Here is a 14321-nt window from a genome sequence, read left to right on the forward strand (position 1 = left end):
TGTGTGTGTGTGTGTGTGTGTGTGTGTGTGTGTGTGTGTGTGTGTGAGGGGGGGGGTATGGACTGAAGGAAAATCCATAACACAAATACAGCTGTCAGACAGAATGCAAAGCCAGCCCAGTAATCAGTCTGGCTGGCCAGACCTATTTATGAGGATTCCATACCACACAAACACACCCGCACACCACACATACACACATTCTGTCAAATGAACAAATCACCAACACACCATCTCTCACCCAAACTTTCTCTCATGTACACAACCCCACCTCATGCCCTATTTATCTACTTCCACAGTCTGTCCATCCATGTCAAATCTCTAAGGTGGCCAAGATGAGTGTACATCACAGTCAGCAGACTGCCAGCTAGCTCCATCCCCACCCAGACACAGACAGGCCGTGCTCAGGTTCTAGAGGTTTATTGTCATAGTGCTTCCTTGTCACAGATTATTGGACTTGTCCCATTTTACTAAAACGCTACATCCACCTCAACCTCTTAGTCCTTTTTCCTGTTCCAGTTTCAGCTCCAGTCATCCCCCTCTCTAGCTCACTGCCCAAACCTACCCCTTCCCTAAGCCTACACCCTGGTCCTGCTCACTGCCCCAACCCTACCCCTTCCCCAAGCCTACACCCTGGTCCTGCTCACTGCCCCAACCCTACCCCTTCCCCAAGCCTACACCCTGGTCCTAATCACAGCCCTACCCCTTCCCCAAGCCTACACCCTGGTCCTAATCACAGCCCTACCCCTTCCCCAAGCCTACACCCTGGTCCTAATCACAGCCCTACCCTTCCCCAAGCCTACACCCTGGTCCTGCTCACAGCCCTACCCCTTCCCCAAGCCTACACCCTGGTCCTGCTCACAGCCCTACCTCTTCCCCAAGCCTACACCCTGGTCCTGCTCACAGTCTTACCTCTTCCCCAAGCCTACACCCTGGTCCTGCTCACAGCCCTACCCCTTCCCCAAGCCTACACCCTGGTCCTGCTCACAGTCCTACCCCTTCCCCAAGCCTACACCCTGGTCCTGCTCACAGCCCTACCTCTTCCCCAAGCCTACACCCTGGTCCTGCTCACAGTCCTACCCCTTCCCCAAGCCTACACCCTGGTCCTGCTCACAGCCCTACCTCTTCCCCAAGCGTACACCCTGGTCCTGCTCACAGCCCTACCCCTTCCCCAAGCCTACACCCTGGTCCTGCTCACAGCCCTACCTCTTCCCCAAGCCTACACCCTGGTCCTGCTCACAGCCCTACCTCTTCCCCAAGCCTACACCCTGGTCCTGCTCACAGCCCTACACTTCCCCGAACATACACCAGCCCTGGTCCTTCTCACTGCTCCAGACCCATCTTCAGCCAAAGGTCCAAGCCCCGGCCAGTCCCCTTTTTCCTCTCTCGCTGGGTCCCTCCATCACTCTCACCATCTCCAGTCTCTCCAATAATGGGTCATAAAGCTGGCCTGTGGCTGCCAAGCTCTCTCAGGAGACACTGATCTAATGCTTCCACACATAATGACCCACGCCTGCCTGCCTGCTACACACATACTGTCATTTCCGTCCTCTTCTCTCTCTCTTTCAGTCTCTTCCTCCATCTATGTCTCTCTCCCATTCCCCAGGCCCATAGGAAGTAGTCGCTTCCTCTCTCTGTGCTGCAGGGTCGCTCCCTCCCACATCCATCAGCTCTTAACAGACTCACATTATGACTCTAACTCTCTATCAAGCTCTCCATGTTCTCTCTCCCTCTCTCCTTCTATGTTCTCTCATTCTCCCTTCGTCTCTCTTCTACAATCAAGACTTCTTGTGCATCACCATAAAATCTGCCCATGGCATCACGACTCTTCTATCTCCCCTTTTCTCTTTTCATTCTCCCACTTTCTTCTGTCTTTCTTCGGACTAGTGATGCTGTCTAAGTCTGATTCTGCTGGCTTTACTTTCCCCAACCCACGGGTCAGCATTTGGCACACAAACACACAGACACATGCACAGAGAAATATTCAGGCCTCCCGTTCTTCCCCATAACAGGTTCAATTAGAACCACATGTGTAATCACGGTTCAGACTAAGGTAATGTGGCAGGGGCTCAACACTCACATCAATCACCTCCCTGATGACCACAGCCAGCAAAACACTACACTCTCATCACCAGCTAGCTAGCTCCACACACAAAACAAACGATCAAACTCCAACCTTTCAATTCCTAATAGAATATATATATATTTTAAATGAAAACACATTCTTCTCACTTTTAGGCTAGCTCCCAAAAAACAACCAACGTATCAGTCATGAACTGTAGAAGCAACCATTTCATTTGGCATTTTTCCACAGAATCAGTTTTAATGGAAGTGCCGTGATGGAGGCAAATATAGGGATATCGACTGGGTCAAATCCTACACATACCTGTGTCATGTATCGCTGGCTTTACACCTCTCTTCAAAAACACTTTGTAGCAGCAGATAAGCCACTCAACCAATGGCAGGAGAGGTTTCATGTACATGGGGAGAGAGAGTTGGATGGACAGAGCGAGTCCAGAGAAAAGTGTTCAGTATTAGCAACTCTCGGGACATTAAAAACTTCACACACACACTACTGTCCATCTCACTTGACTAGAGCCCATATGAATTTAGAATGGCACTCTCTCACACACTCACACAAACACACTCTCTCACACACTCACACAAACACACTCTCTCACACACTCAAACAAACACACTCACAGGTGGGTACTCAAGGTAAGAACACTTATAGTATGTTTATGGACCACCATAATAATGTTGCTGTGCATTAAGCACAACATGGAAGGTTTTGAAGCGGTAAAACAGTCAACACAGTTGTATAATTTGATAGTACAGTAAAGTAGCCACATATTAGTGTGTTTACTGTCCGCCTTCTGACGATCTGGAACATGTTCTAGTCACACCCAGACTCTGACATACGCCCTGTAAAAACCCTGACTACAGCCCCCCCTCCCCCCACACCCAGGCTCTGACATACGCCCTGTTAAAACCCTGACTACAGCCCCCCCTCCCCCCACACCCAGGCTCTGACATACGCCCTGTTAAAACCCTGACTACAGCCCCCCTCCCCCCACACCCAGGCTCTGACATACACTCTGTTAAAACCACGACTACAGCCCCCCCCCCCCCCCCCCCCCCCCCCCCCCCCCCCCCCCCACACCTAGGCTCTGACATACGCCCTGTTAAAACCCTGACTACAGCCCCCCCTCCCCCCACACCCAGGCTACAGCCCCCCCTCCCCCCCTCCCCCCACACCCAGGCGCTGACATACACCCTGTTAAAACCCTGACTACAGCCCCCCCCCCCCCCCCCCCCCCCCCACACCTAGGCTCTGACATACGCCCTGTTAAAACCCTGACTACAGCCCCCCCTCCCCCCACACCCAGGCTCTGACAAACGCCCTGTTAAAACCCTGACTACAGCCCCCCCCCCCCCCCCCCCCCCACACCCAGGCTCTGACATACGCCCTGTTAAAACCCTGACTACAGCCCCCCCCCCCTCCCCCAGACTCTGACATACACCCTGTTGAAACCCTGACTACAGCCCCCCCCCCCAACCAAAACATGTTCAAACACACATAATCATTGTCTATCTGTTCCAACCTGATAGTGTCATCTAATCACTATTACTGGTGTGTTCTGTTTCACTAAATCACTACTGAAACTACAGACACTGTTCATTGTCTATCTGTTCCACCCTGATAGTGTCATCTAATCACTATTACTGGTGTGTTCTGTTTCACTAAATCACTACTGAAACTACAGACACTGTTCATTGTCTATCTGTTCCACCCTGATAGTGTCATCTAATCACTATTACTGGTGTGTTCTGTTTCACTAAATCACTACTGAAACTACAGACACTGTTCATTGTCTATCTGTTCCACCCTGATAGTGTCATCTAATCACTATTACTGGTGTGTTCTGTTTCACTAAATCACTACTGAAACTACAGACACTGTTCAGCAAACAGTGAGCAGACTTTTGCTTTCCTTTTACTAAATACACCATCATAGAAAGTACAAAAACATTTTACACACTACACAGATAGAAGAAATATATTCTTCACGACACAGAAAATTCTGCAATATCAGGAACTCAACAAATCAGAAGAGAAAATGTGTGAGAAAAAGACGGCCAGGACAAATTCAACAACAGGACATGAAAAACACTCAGCTGCAGAGGATAATCATTTTTAAAAAGTGTCTGATTCTACCGTCTGCAGCTGAACACACACACACAACAGCAGACAGAGCGGCAAGAGAGTCAGCCTTTTTCTGACACCTAGCTTCCTGCCTGTGTCCACTTCATTTCCAAATCACTTCTTTCGCCTCTTAAATACCCTCTCTTTTCTTTCATTATATTCTTTATTTTTCTCAAAATTCTAATTTTCTCAAACTGCTTTTTTCACATATTCTTTATTATTATACTCTTCTTATCTAAAATATTCTTATTTTTCTTAGAGAGCAAATAGATAGAAAAGTAATAAAGTACTTTTAGTACATCTAATTTCCTAATAATTACTAGGCAACTACCATCTTAAATAGAGTGGAAAATGTCCCCCTCTCCTTTTCTCCCATGCATGCAGAGAGGAGAGACCTTCACTGCTCCAGTCCAGCCCAATAGCAGGTTCTGTATGACTGTTTGAGCTGAGGCGCTTCAATAATGATAATAGAGTCATTCAAACACTTATATCTCAAGCCACTTGAAATTATGTCATATCTTCAGTATATGTGGCCCATGCAGGAATAAAACCTCAACTCTGGAATGACAATTATCAAGCTCCATCCAAATGAGCCATCACAACCAGGTTCTCCTCCGTCTTAAAGACTGGTGTGGATCTCTACAGCACATAACACACAGAGAACACACTGCGGAGAGAGCTTCATGCTCTCCCTCACCATCAACTCTAAAGCTATTCCAAAGAAGGAATCAGTTCAGTTGACTTTTCCCAACACTTTGGTTATGAGCAGAGTAAAATAAAAGTAGAAAAGAACAAAAAAATAGAATAACACAATCAGAAAGATTAAATTAGGTCAATTAAATTAAAATACAATCTGGACATACCTACAGGAGGTGAACTGCTTTTAGTCAAATATAAAACGTTTTAAAATACCCTTTTTAAAAAGTGCCTGGTTTTAATTAATTAGTTATTAGGCCTATTAATTTGGTTATTCAGTTGGAAATTCCCTTCAATTTCTTATATTCTTAATTAATAAAAACTGGAAACTTATTTTATAAATAACCCTCTGATCTCGTCAGAGAAGAAAATCAGACCGGATGTGTTTGTGAACAATTAAAAGACAACTTGAACGGCAATCCTGAAGTTCTACGGGTGTGAATATATTTTATGCCACCACACATACCACCAACCAAATCCATGTTTTCCTGCCTGGCAGGAGAGTTATTACACGGCTATAAAATGTGAAATACAGCTCTTTCATTCCAGCTAAATATTCTATTAAACCTCCATCAGTGTGGTGCAATTAAAACTGTGTCACCGTCGCGTTGCGGAAATGCCACCGGTGGCACGCTCAGCCTCGGAGAGAAGGACAGGGGGACAGGAGCCACAAAACAACAGGGGACAAGGAGAGAGGGAGGGAGGGAGAGAGCGAGGCAGGGGGAACACACTAAATAAAATTAATTATGCCAAATGCGCCCCAGCGTCCATCAATCAAGAGGAAATAACGGCCATGTCAGCGCGCGCCCATATGATCTGCCTTTTTCTTTTTAATGTCAGACAGACCGACAGCACCGCGCTGCAACCAACAGCAATTAATTGTCATTTCATTTCTCCCTCCATCCCTCCATCATGCGGGACATCACTCCGTCTGACATGCGGGACTGTCCCAGATGAAGGCTGATATTTAGTCTAGAGCGCTCAGGGACGGTGATTTAGGGAGATTTATGGGTGTGCTCAAATGTAGAAAATCAACCGCAACAAGGTAGGCGGTGGTGTCTGACAACTTCTAGGCCTACATAGCCTTGTTTGAGACAGTGAAATTATTTTAAAATGAATTATAAATGTATTGATTTAGTAGAAAGCAGATTTCGAAATGATTGAAATTATTTTGTAGGAAATTATAAAACAAACAAAAAATTGCGTAACAGGATATGATGAATGAATTAATGTTAGTGAACAAATCCCTAAACCCTGCACTCTCAAATGTCTCCTCACAAAAGCTCAGCTTAAAAGTTTAAAATGAGTAGGCTATTTGTTCTTGTGCATCGGACGCGTCCGACTATTCTGTTGATTTGGCCTACAGCACCCGCTTGCCTAATTTTCAACACATGTATAACTTTTTTTAAATTTGTGGATAACATTTGTATTCATATTCCCAATAGGTCTACATTTAATAAGCGTCAGTTGCTTAATACAGATTTTCATAAATAAATATAATAAATATTGTGAGAACGTTTGTCTATCCTTTGTCTTTGGAGTTATAGGCTACAATTATTCCTACCTATAAAAAAAAATGAAGAAGTTATTCTAATAACGGTAATAACGGAATCCTTTCTGCTTTTCATGCATTTGGCTTTTATATCTGATGTCAAATTATTCAGACTGTCGGTATAGCCGATTCTGATAAATAGATTATGCATGATTAATAACCGATAATTATCAACGTGTTAAATTATTCCTATGCACTTCATGCCAACTTTGATTTTGAAGCACAATTTCACGTAGGCCTATCACTAGCAGTAGGCCTATAACCTATTGTTTGATAAACGGAACCAATAACAATAATCTGCTGTTTCAGTAGCCTTCTATTACATTTGATCCAATTGTGATTAAAATAAGAGGGACACTATCATAAAGACCGTGAGACCAACTGTCCATAGGCTACCATCCAAGTCAGGAAATTGCAAGCCCAATAGCTGCAGACAAAACAGTTTAAAAGAGGACTGGTAAACTATTTGATCTAAACGTTTTTCCGTGAAAACGAAATATTTGAGCAAATATTTACATTTAGGCCTATTAGTCTTATTGTGTAAATTGAATCTAAAATAAGCAAAAGGCCTAATATTAGGCTAAATGCGAGCCCTTAATATACATGTTTCATTCAAAATTCAACGATCCGAGATCGATTAAGGCCTCATTCGGTGTGTGGTGAACCGGCATTCAATGATCAGAAGGAATTCAAAACGATGGCCGAATGGGTGTGTAAAATTAACACCAGTTATTGGAGGGGCGTTTATAATCAGTTATTTCCAATTGACTCTTTTAGCGTTCGGGCGGCTGAGCACCTCCGTGCATTTCTTAATTTCAGTCAAATTCACTCCGGATATCTTTGCATCTTTGTCTGAAAAGTTTTGTTGTTTAATGAGCGAGCGTTTGTGAACCTGACACCTTCCATAAGCCGCGAGGCAGCACGCTGCCGCTGCCCTCCAGTCTACAACTCTTAGGCTATTTCATACCTAAAGTAAAGAAATAAAAAGCAATTCACTAATAAAGTATATGGATTTCATATTAAAACTGAAATATGTTATTTTGATAGCACGTGTTTATCTAGGGGAGAGGCCGCGAGAAAATCGCTAGTGTGTCCTTGCCATTTTCAACGAACTTTTTCTATTGTAGATTATGAAAAACGGCTTCATAGTGTATGGTCTGAAAAGTGGCTGATCTACCGTTTCATGTGTAGACTATAGTGGATGCCAGCCTTGCTGAAACTCACATTATACAATAATAGCCTAGTCACTAACCTAACTTAATCGATATTTGGTTGTTATTGGTTTATGTTGAAAACAATGACAGCCGCAAACAAGTCCAATTGTTGCAGTGTTCTGATTCAATAACACGCGCGCACACTTTCACTTTTGGAGAAACACACGCACAGAGAAAGTGAGAGAGAGAGAGAGAGAGAGGAGAAGAGAGGAAAAGTAGACGGAAGAAGAATATGTAGATAAGTGTATCAACCTGTTCTTGAATTCTGAAGAAGTCAACTTTCACACCAGTGGTTGGACCATGTGGACAGCCCCGTTTCAGCTCAGCGCAACACCACCCGACGAGTCCACTCTCGGCGACCAAGACGCAAACCAAACAGAACTAAAACTGATCAATCTTGGAATCTAAGATTGGTATCGCAGGACCATTACGTTCAACTACAACCGTGTTCGTTATAATTAGTCCGTCCTTGCTTCCTTTCTTTCCCTTTTGTTGTGCGTCCTCTCTCTCTCTCTCGGAGTGGGCACTGTAGTGAAGTCAGAACAATACTAGACTAGCTAGTTTCACTAACTCACACACAGGCTGCATGCGCAGCCCTCCGGGAAGTTGATGGAGAGAAAGCACGGAGCTTTTCGGGCTGTTCGTGGCCTCCCCTTACTCTGTTTTGATCCTGCTATCTCGCTGTTATTCAGATCCTAACCCCTCCACAAGTCCCAATGACGATACTCGATTCAGTTTTTGGCATCCCTTCTGTCGCTCGCTCGTTCGCTGGTAAATCAGTGATGAATTACTCGGGTTGTGTGTTGGTTGAGGATATGTTGGGGGACAGTTTGCTCTCTACCGTAATGCCTCTAAAATATGTGCGCGTTCACATCTCGCCGTGACTCACTAGTGGCGGAGCATAATAAGAAAACACTGCACATGAAGGCAGCCAGTGCGAGGTGCCAGACTGGAAGTGCGTGCGCGCGTGCGTGCGTGTGTGTGAGCGCCTCGCCTGGTGAAGGCACTGATCTTTTGACCTCTGCATCGCGGCTGAGTTTGTCTATTGTGGAGCCAAGCAGCAACAGATGTTCCTCTATACAGAGAGAAACCTTGGAAACTGTTAACAACAAAGTATTCTCTAAACAACAACGCCATTATTTTATTTTATTTGATAGAGTTACATAAGATTAATGAGATATTCAATATGTGAAGGCCAAGTTTCACTTGACTCCTCCTGAACTATTTCCTAGTTTAGTGCTTTCATTTGCTAATTGACATAATCTGGGTCAAGAAAAAATGTCAGGAAGACTGACTCAGGAGCTGTTTAAAGAGTGACTGCCCCTATAAACCAACAAATCTCTTTGAAAACGGTCAATGTGGTATCGATAAGAGTCTGAAAAAAAATGTATTTTAGTGTCAAAATCGACTACAAAGTTTAAATAGAAAATGTTTGGTTATAAAGTCAGTCTTGTCAAAATTCAGAGTTTGGAACCTGAGTGTGTCAATGGGTAAATGAAGGTTGGGTTCGGACTACAATTATGTCAACAATTCATGCCCCCTTTTCCCTATTGACTTCTCTAGGGTAGTGGGCAGCATTTGGAATTTTGGATGAAAAGTGTGCCCAAATTAAACTGCCTTCTACTCAGGCCCAGAAGATGGGATATGCATATAATTAGTAGATTTGGATAGAAAACACTCTAAAGTTTCCAAAACGGTTAAAAATTATGCCTGTGAGTATAACATAACTGATTTGGCAGGCGAAAACCTGAGAAAAATCCATTCAGGAAGTAGGAGGTTTTCGGATATAAAGAGAGACTTTATCGAACAAAAGGAACATTTATTGAATAAATTAATGTCTTCTGAGTGCCCACCATATGAAAATCATCAAAGGTAAGGGATTAATTTTATCTCTATTTCTGACTTGTGTAACTCTTCTACTTGGCTGGTTACTGTTTGTAATGATTTGTCTGCTGGGCTATGTTCTCAAATAATTGTAAGGTATGCTTTCGCCGTAAAGCATTTTTGAAATCTGACACCGTGGTTGGATTCACAAGAAGTTAATATTTTAACCTATGTAAAATAGTTGTATCTTTTCTGAATTTTTATAATGAGTATTTCTGTATTTGAATTTGGCGCACTGCAATCTCACTGGATGTTGGCCAGCTGGGACGCTAGCGTCCCACATACCCTAGAGAGGTTAACTGGTGTTTTCTGGGAAAGACTGTGCGAATTTGCTTTGCATGGGTGGGCGGAAACCTCTACTTAGTAGGACCAATGGAATGGTCAAAAATGAGCCAACCCCACACACCCGGGGCACCGCGTCGCGCAAAATGAACTCGCCCACTGAAACATCTTTCCCAGACAAGACCTGTGGTTAGTACTTGCCCTGGTTCGGGAAATAGCTGCCAGTGAAAATAGGCTTCCATGAAGTTGTTCAACAATCTTGGGCAGATGGCTAGGATATGGATTACATCCGACTAGTTTTGTTTATAGCTAACTAGGGCTCCCGAAAAGCGCAGCGGTCTATGGCACTGCATCTCAATGCTAGAGGTGTCACTACAGACCCTGGTTTGAATCCAGGCTGTACCCCAACTGGTTGGGAGTACCATAGGGTGGCTCACAATTGGCCCAGTGTCATCTGAGTTTGGGATAGGCCGGTATAGGCCGTCATTGTAAATAAAAATGTGTTCTTAACTGACTAGACTAGTTAAATAAAGTGTTTTTTTTAAATTAAAACATGTCATTATTTGATAGGATATGCCGCTATGATACTGTGATGTAACCAGCTAAATACAGTTGAAGTCGGAAGTTTACATACACCTTAGCCAAATACATTCAAACTCAGTTTTTCACAATTCCTGACGTTTAATCCTGATAAAAAATTCCATGTCTTAGGTCAGTTAGGATCACCACTTTATTTTAAGAATGTGAAATGTAAAAATAGTAGAGAAAATGATTTATTTCAGCTTTTACTTCTTTCATCACATTCCCAGTGGGTCAGAAGTTTACATACACTCAATTAGTATTTCGTAGCGTTGCCTTTAAAATGTTTAACTTTGGTCAAACGTTACGGGTAGCGTTACACAAGCTTCCCATAACAAGTTGGGTGAATTTTGGCCCATTCCTCCTGACAGAGCTGGAGTAACTGAATCAGGTTTGTAGGCCTCCTTGCTCGCTCACGCCTTTTCAGTTCTGACCATACGTTTTCTTTAGGATTTCGGTCAGAGATTTGTGATGGCCAATCCAAAACCTTGACTTTGTTGTCCTTAAGCCATTTTGCCACATCTTTGGAAGTATGCTTGGGGTCATTGTCCATTTGGAAGACTAATTTGCAACCAAGCTTTAACTGATGTCTTGAGATGTTGCTTCAATATATCCACATAATTTAACTTCCTCATGATGCCATCTATTTTGTGAAGTGCACCAGTCCCTCCTGCAGCAAAGCACCCCCACAACAAGATGCTGCCACCCCCATGCTTCACTGTTGGGATGGTGTTCTTTGGCTTGCAAGCCACCCCCTTTTTTCTCCAACCATAACGATGGTCATTATGGCCATAATGTGCTATTTTTGTTTCATCAGACCAGAGGACATTTCTCCAAAAAGCACGATCTTTGTCCCCATGCGCAGTTGCAAACCGTAGTCTGGCTTTTTTATGGCAGTTTTGGAGCAGTGGCTTCTTCCTTGCTGAGCAGCCTTTCAGGTTATGTCGATATATGACTCGTTTTACTGTGGATATAGATACTTTTGTACCTGTTTCCTCCAGCATCTTCACAGAGTCCTTTGCTGTTGTTCTGGGATTGATTTGCACTTTTCGCACCAAAGTACGTTCATCTCTAGGAGACGGAACGCGTCTCCTTCCTGAGCAGTATGATGGCTGCGTGGTCCCATGGTGTTGATACTTGCGTACTATTGTTTGTACAAATAAATGTGGTACCTTCAAGAGTTTGGAAATTGCTCCCAAGGATGAACCAGACTTGTGGAGGTCTACATTTTTTTCTGAGCTCTTGCCTGATTTATTTAGATTTTCCCATGATGTCACGCAAAGAGGCACTGAGTTTGAAGGTTGGCCTTGAAATACATCCACAGGTACACCTCCAATTGACTCAAATTATGTCAATTAGCCTATCAGAAGCTTCTAAACCCATGACATAATTGTCTGGAATTTTTCAAACTGTTTAGAGACACAGTCAACTTAGTGTATGCAAACCTCTGACCCACTGGAATTGTGATACAGTGAATTATAAGTGAAATAATCTGTCTGTAAACAATTGTTGGAAAAATAACTTGTGTCATGCACAAAGTAGATGTCCTAACTGACTTGCCAAAACTATAGTTTGTTAACAATACATTTGTGGATTGGTTGAAAAACGAGTTTAAATGACTCCAACCTAAGTGTATGTAAACTTCAGACTTCAACTGTATACTAACCCTCCTCTATCCACATATACTATCCCTCCTCTATCCACTATCATATGACCCTCATGCATGGCAATGCCACCAGCCATAGTGCTCATTCTGTGCATGAATTCCTGCAAGACAGGGATGTCAGTGTTCTGCCATGGCCAGCGAAGAGCCCAGATCTTAATCCCATTGAGCACATCTGGGACCTGTTGGATCGGAGGGTGAGGGCTAGGGCCATTCCCACAAGACATGTCCCGGAACTTGCAGTTGCCTTGGTAGAAGAGTGGGATAACATCTCACAGCAAGAACTGGCAAATAGGGTGCAGTCCATGAGGAGGAGATGCACTGCAGTAGTTAATGCAGCTGGTGGCCACCCCAGATACTGACTGTTACTTTTGATTTTGACCCCCCTTTGTTCAAGAACACATTATTCCATTTCTGTTAGTCACATGTCTGTGGAACTTGTTCAGTTTATGTCTCAGTTGTTGAATCTTGTTATGTTCAATCAAATATTTACACATGTTAAGTTTGCTGAAAATTAACACAGTTGACAGTGAGAGGACGTTTCTTTTTTTTGCTGAGTTTATAACAATGTGCAAATATCACACTTGCCTTTTATCCTTTATTGTCATTAACAAAAGACAATTAAAAGTCATAGATGTGTCTTGTATAATTTTAGTACAAGGTCTTTCCCATTTCACACTCTGAATTTAAATACTGTATCGACGACATAGCTCATCATAATAGTTCTACTACTGTACACCACATATTTATTCATACACTGGATTCATAACATAGCTTACTCTAATATACTGTATCTACTGCTGTACAAATAATTCTTAGCTGATCTTGTTTACAATTCTCCGGTATACATATACTGTAGATTGCATTTGATTACTAGCTGCTGTCAGCTTAGCTAAATACAAGGTCATCGCAGATGACCAACTGACTAACTGAATTAGCTAACCATCTTCAGATGGCAAGTCAGGGGAGAAGTCCTTAACTTAAAACTTTTTTCCCCATACGGAAAAATTATATATTGACATATATTTCAACAACAAATATCAGATATCTAAATATATGTTTAAGCCTTATATGTACATACAGTATATTTAAATATACAATATATTTATATTTAAATATACAGTACCAGTCATAAGTTTGGAAACACCTACTCATTCAAGGGTTTTTGTTAAATTTGACTATTTTCTGTATCGTAAAATAATAGTGAAGACATCAAAACTTTGAAATAACACATATGGAATCATGTAGTACCCAAAAAAAGATTTAGACAAATCTAAATATTCTTCAAAGTAGCCACCCTTTGCCTTGATCACAGTTTTACACAGTCTTTGCATTCTCTCAACCAGCTTCACATGAAATGCTTTTCCAACCGTCTTGAAGGAGTTCCCACATATGCTGAGCACTTGTTGGCTGCTTTTCCTTCACTCTGCGGTCCAACTCAACCAAAACCATCTCAGTTGGGTTGAGGTTGGTTGATTGTGGAGGCCAGGTCATCCAGAAATCTCACATTTGGACTCATCAGACCAAAGGACAGATTTACACCGGTGTAATGTCCATTGCTCATGTTTCTTGGCCCAAGCAAGTCTCTTCTTATTATTGGTGTCCTTTAGTAGTGATTTCTTTACAGCAATTCGACCATGATGGCCTGATTCACACAGTCTCCTCTGAACAGTTGATGTTGAGATGTTTCTCTTTCTTGAACTCTGTGAAGCATTTATTTGGGCTGCAATTTCTGAGGTGCAGTTAACTCTAATGAAGTTATCCTCTGCAGCAGAGGTAACTATGGGTCTTAATTTCCTGTGGCGGTCCTCATGAAAGCCAGTTTCATCAGAGCGCTTGATGGTTTTTGTGAATGCACTTGAAGAAACGTTCAAAGTTCTTGACATTTTCCAGATTGACTGACCTTCATGTCTTAAAATAATGATGGACTGTTGTTTCTCTTTGTTTATTTGAGCTGTTCTTGCCATAATATGGACTTGGTCTTTTACCAAATAGGGCTTCTGTATACCACCCATACCTTGTCACAACACAATTGATTGGCTCAAAGGCATTAAGAAGAAAAGAAATTCCACAAATCAACTTTTAACATGGCACACCTGTTACTTGATTTGCATTCCAGGTGACTACCTCATGAAGCTGGTTGAGAGCATGCCAAGAGTGTGCAAAGCTGTCATCAAGGCAAAGGATGGCTACTTTGAAGAATCTCTAATATAACATATATTTTGATTTGTTTAACACTTTGTTGGTT

At 42.8% G+C, this 14321-nt stretch overlaps 1 protein-coding gene across 11 annotated transcripts in view; it reads right to left on the reverse strand.

Moving 5' to 3' along the window:
- LOC139371145 (forkhead box protein P4-like) overlaps positions 1-8507 on the reverse strand; it is a 140396-nt gene extending 131889 nt beyond the window's left edge. For 2 of the 11 annotated variants that reach the window (XM_071111245.1, XM_071111251.1), the window contains exon 1: positions 7918-8454. The gene's annotated coding sequence lies outside the window, so the exon portion shown is untranslated. Of the gene's footprint in view, positions 1-7917 lie in introns of all 11 variants that reach the window. The other 9 variants (XM_071111253.1, XM_071111249.1, XM_071111244.1 and 6 more) reach the window with 8 other exon arrangements.
- Positions 8508-14321: the final 5814 nt, after the last annotated feature.

This window comes from Oncorhynchus clarkii, chromosome 17 (genome assembly GCF_045791955.1).
Source record: "Oncorhynchus clarkii lewisi isolate Uvic-CL-2024 chromosome 17, UVic_Ocla_1.0, whole genome shotgun sequence".
Classification (NCBI taxonomy): domain Eukaryota; kingdom Metazoa; phylum Chordata; class Actinopteri; order Salmoniformes; family Salmonidae; genus Oncorhynchus; species Oncorhynchus clarkii.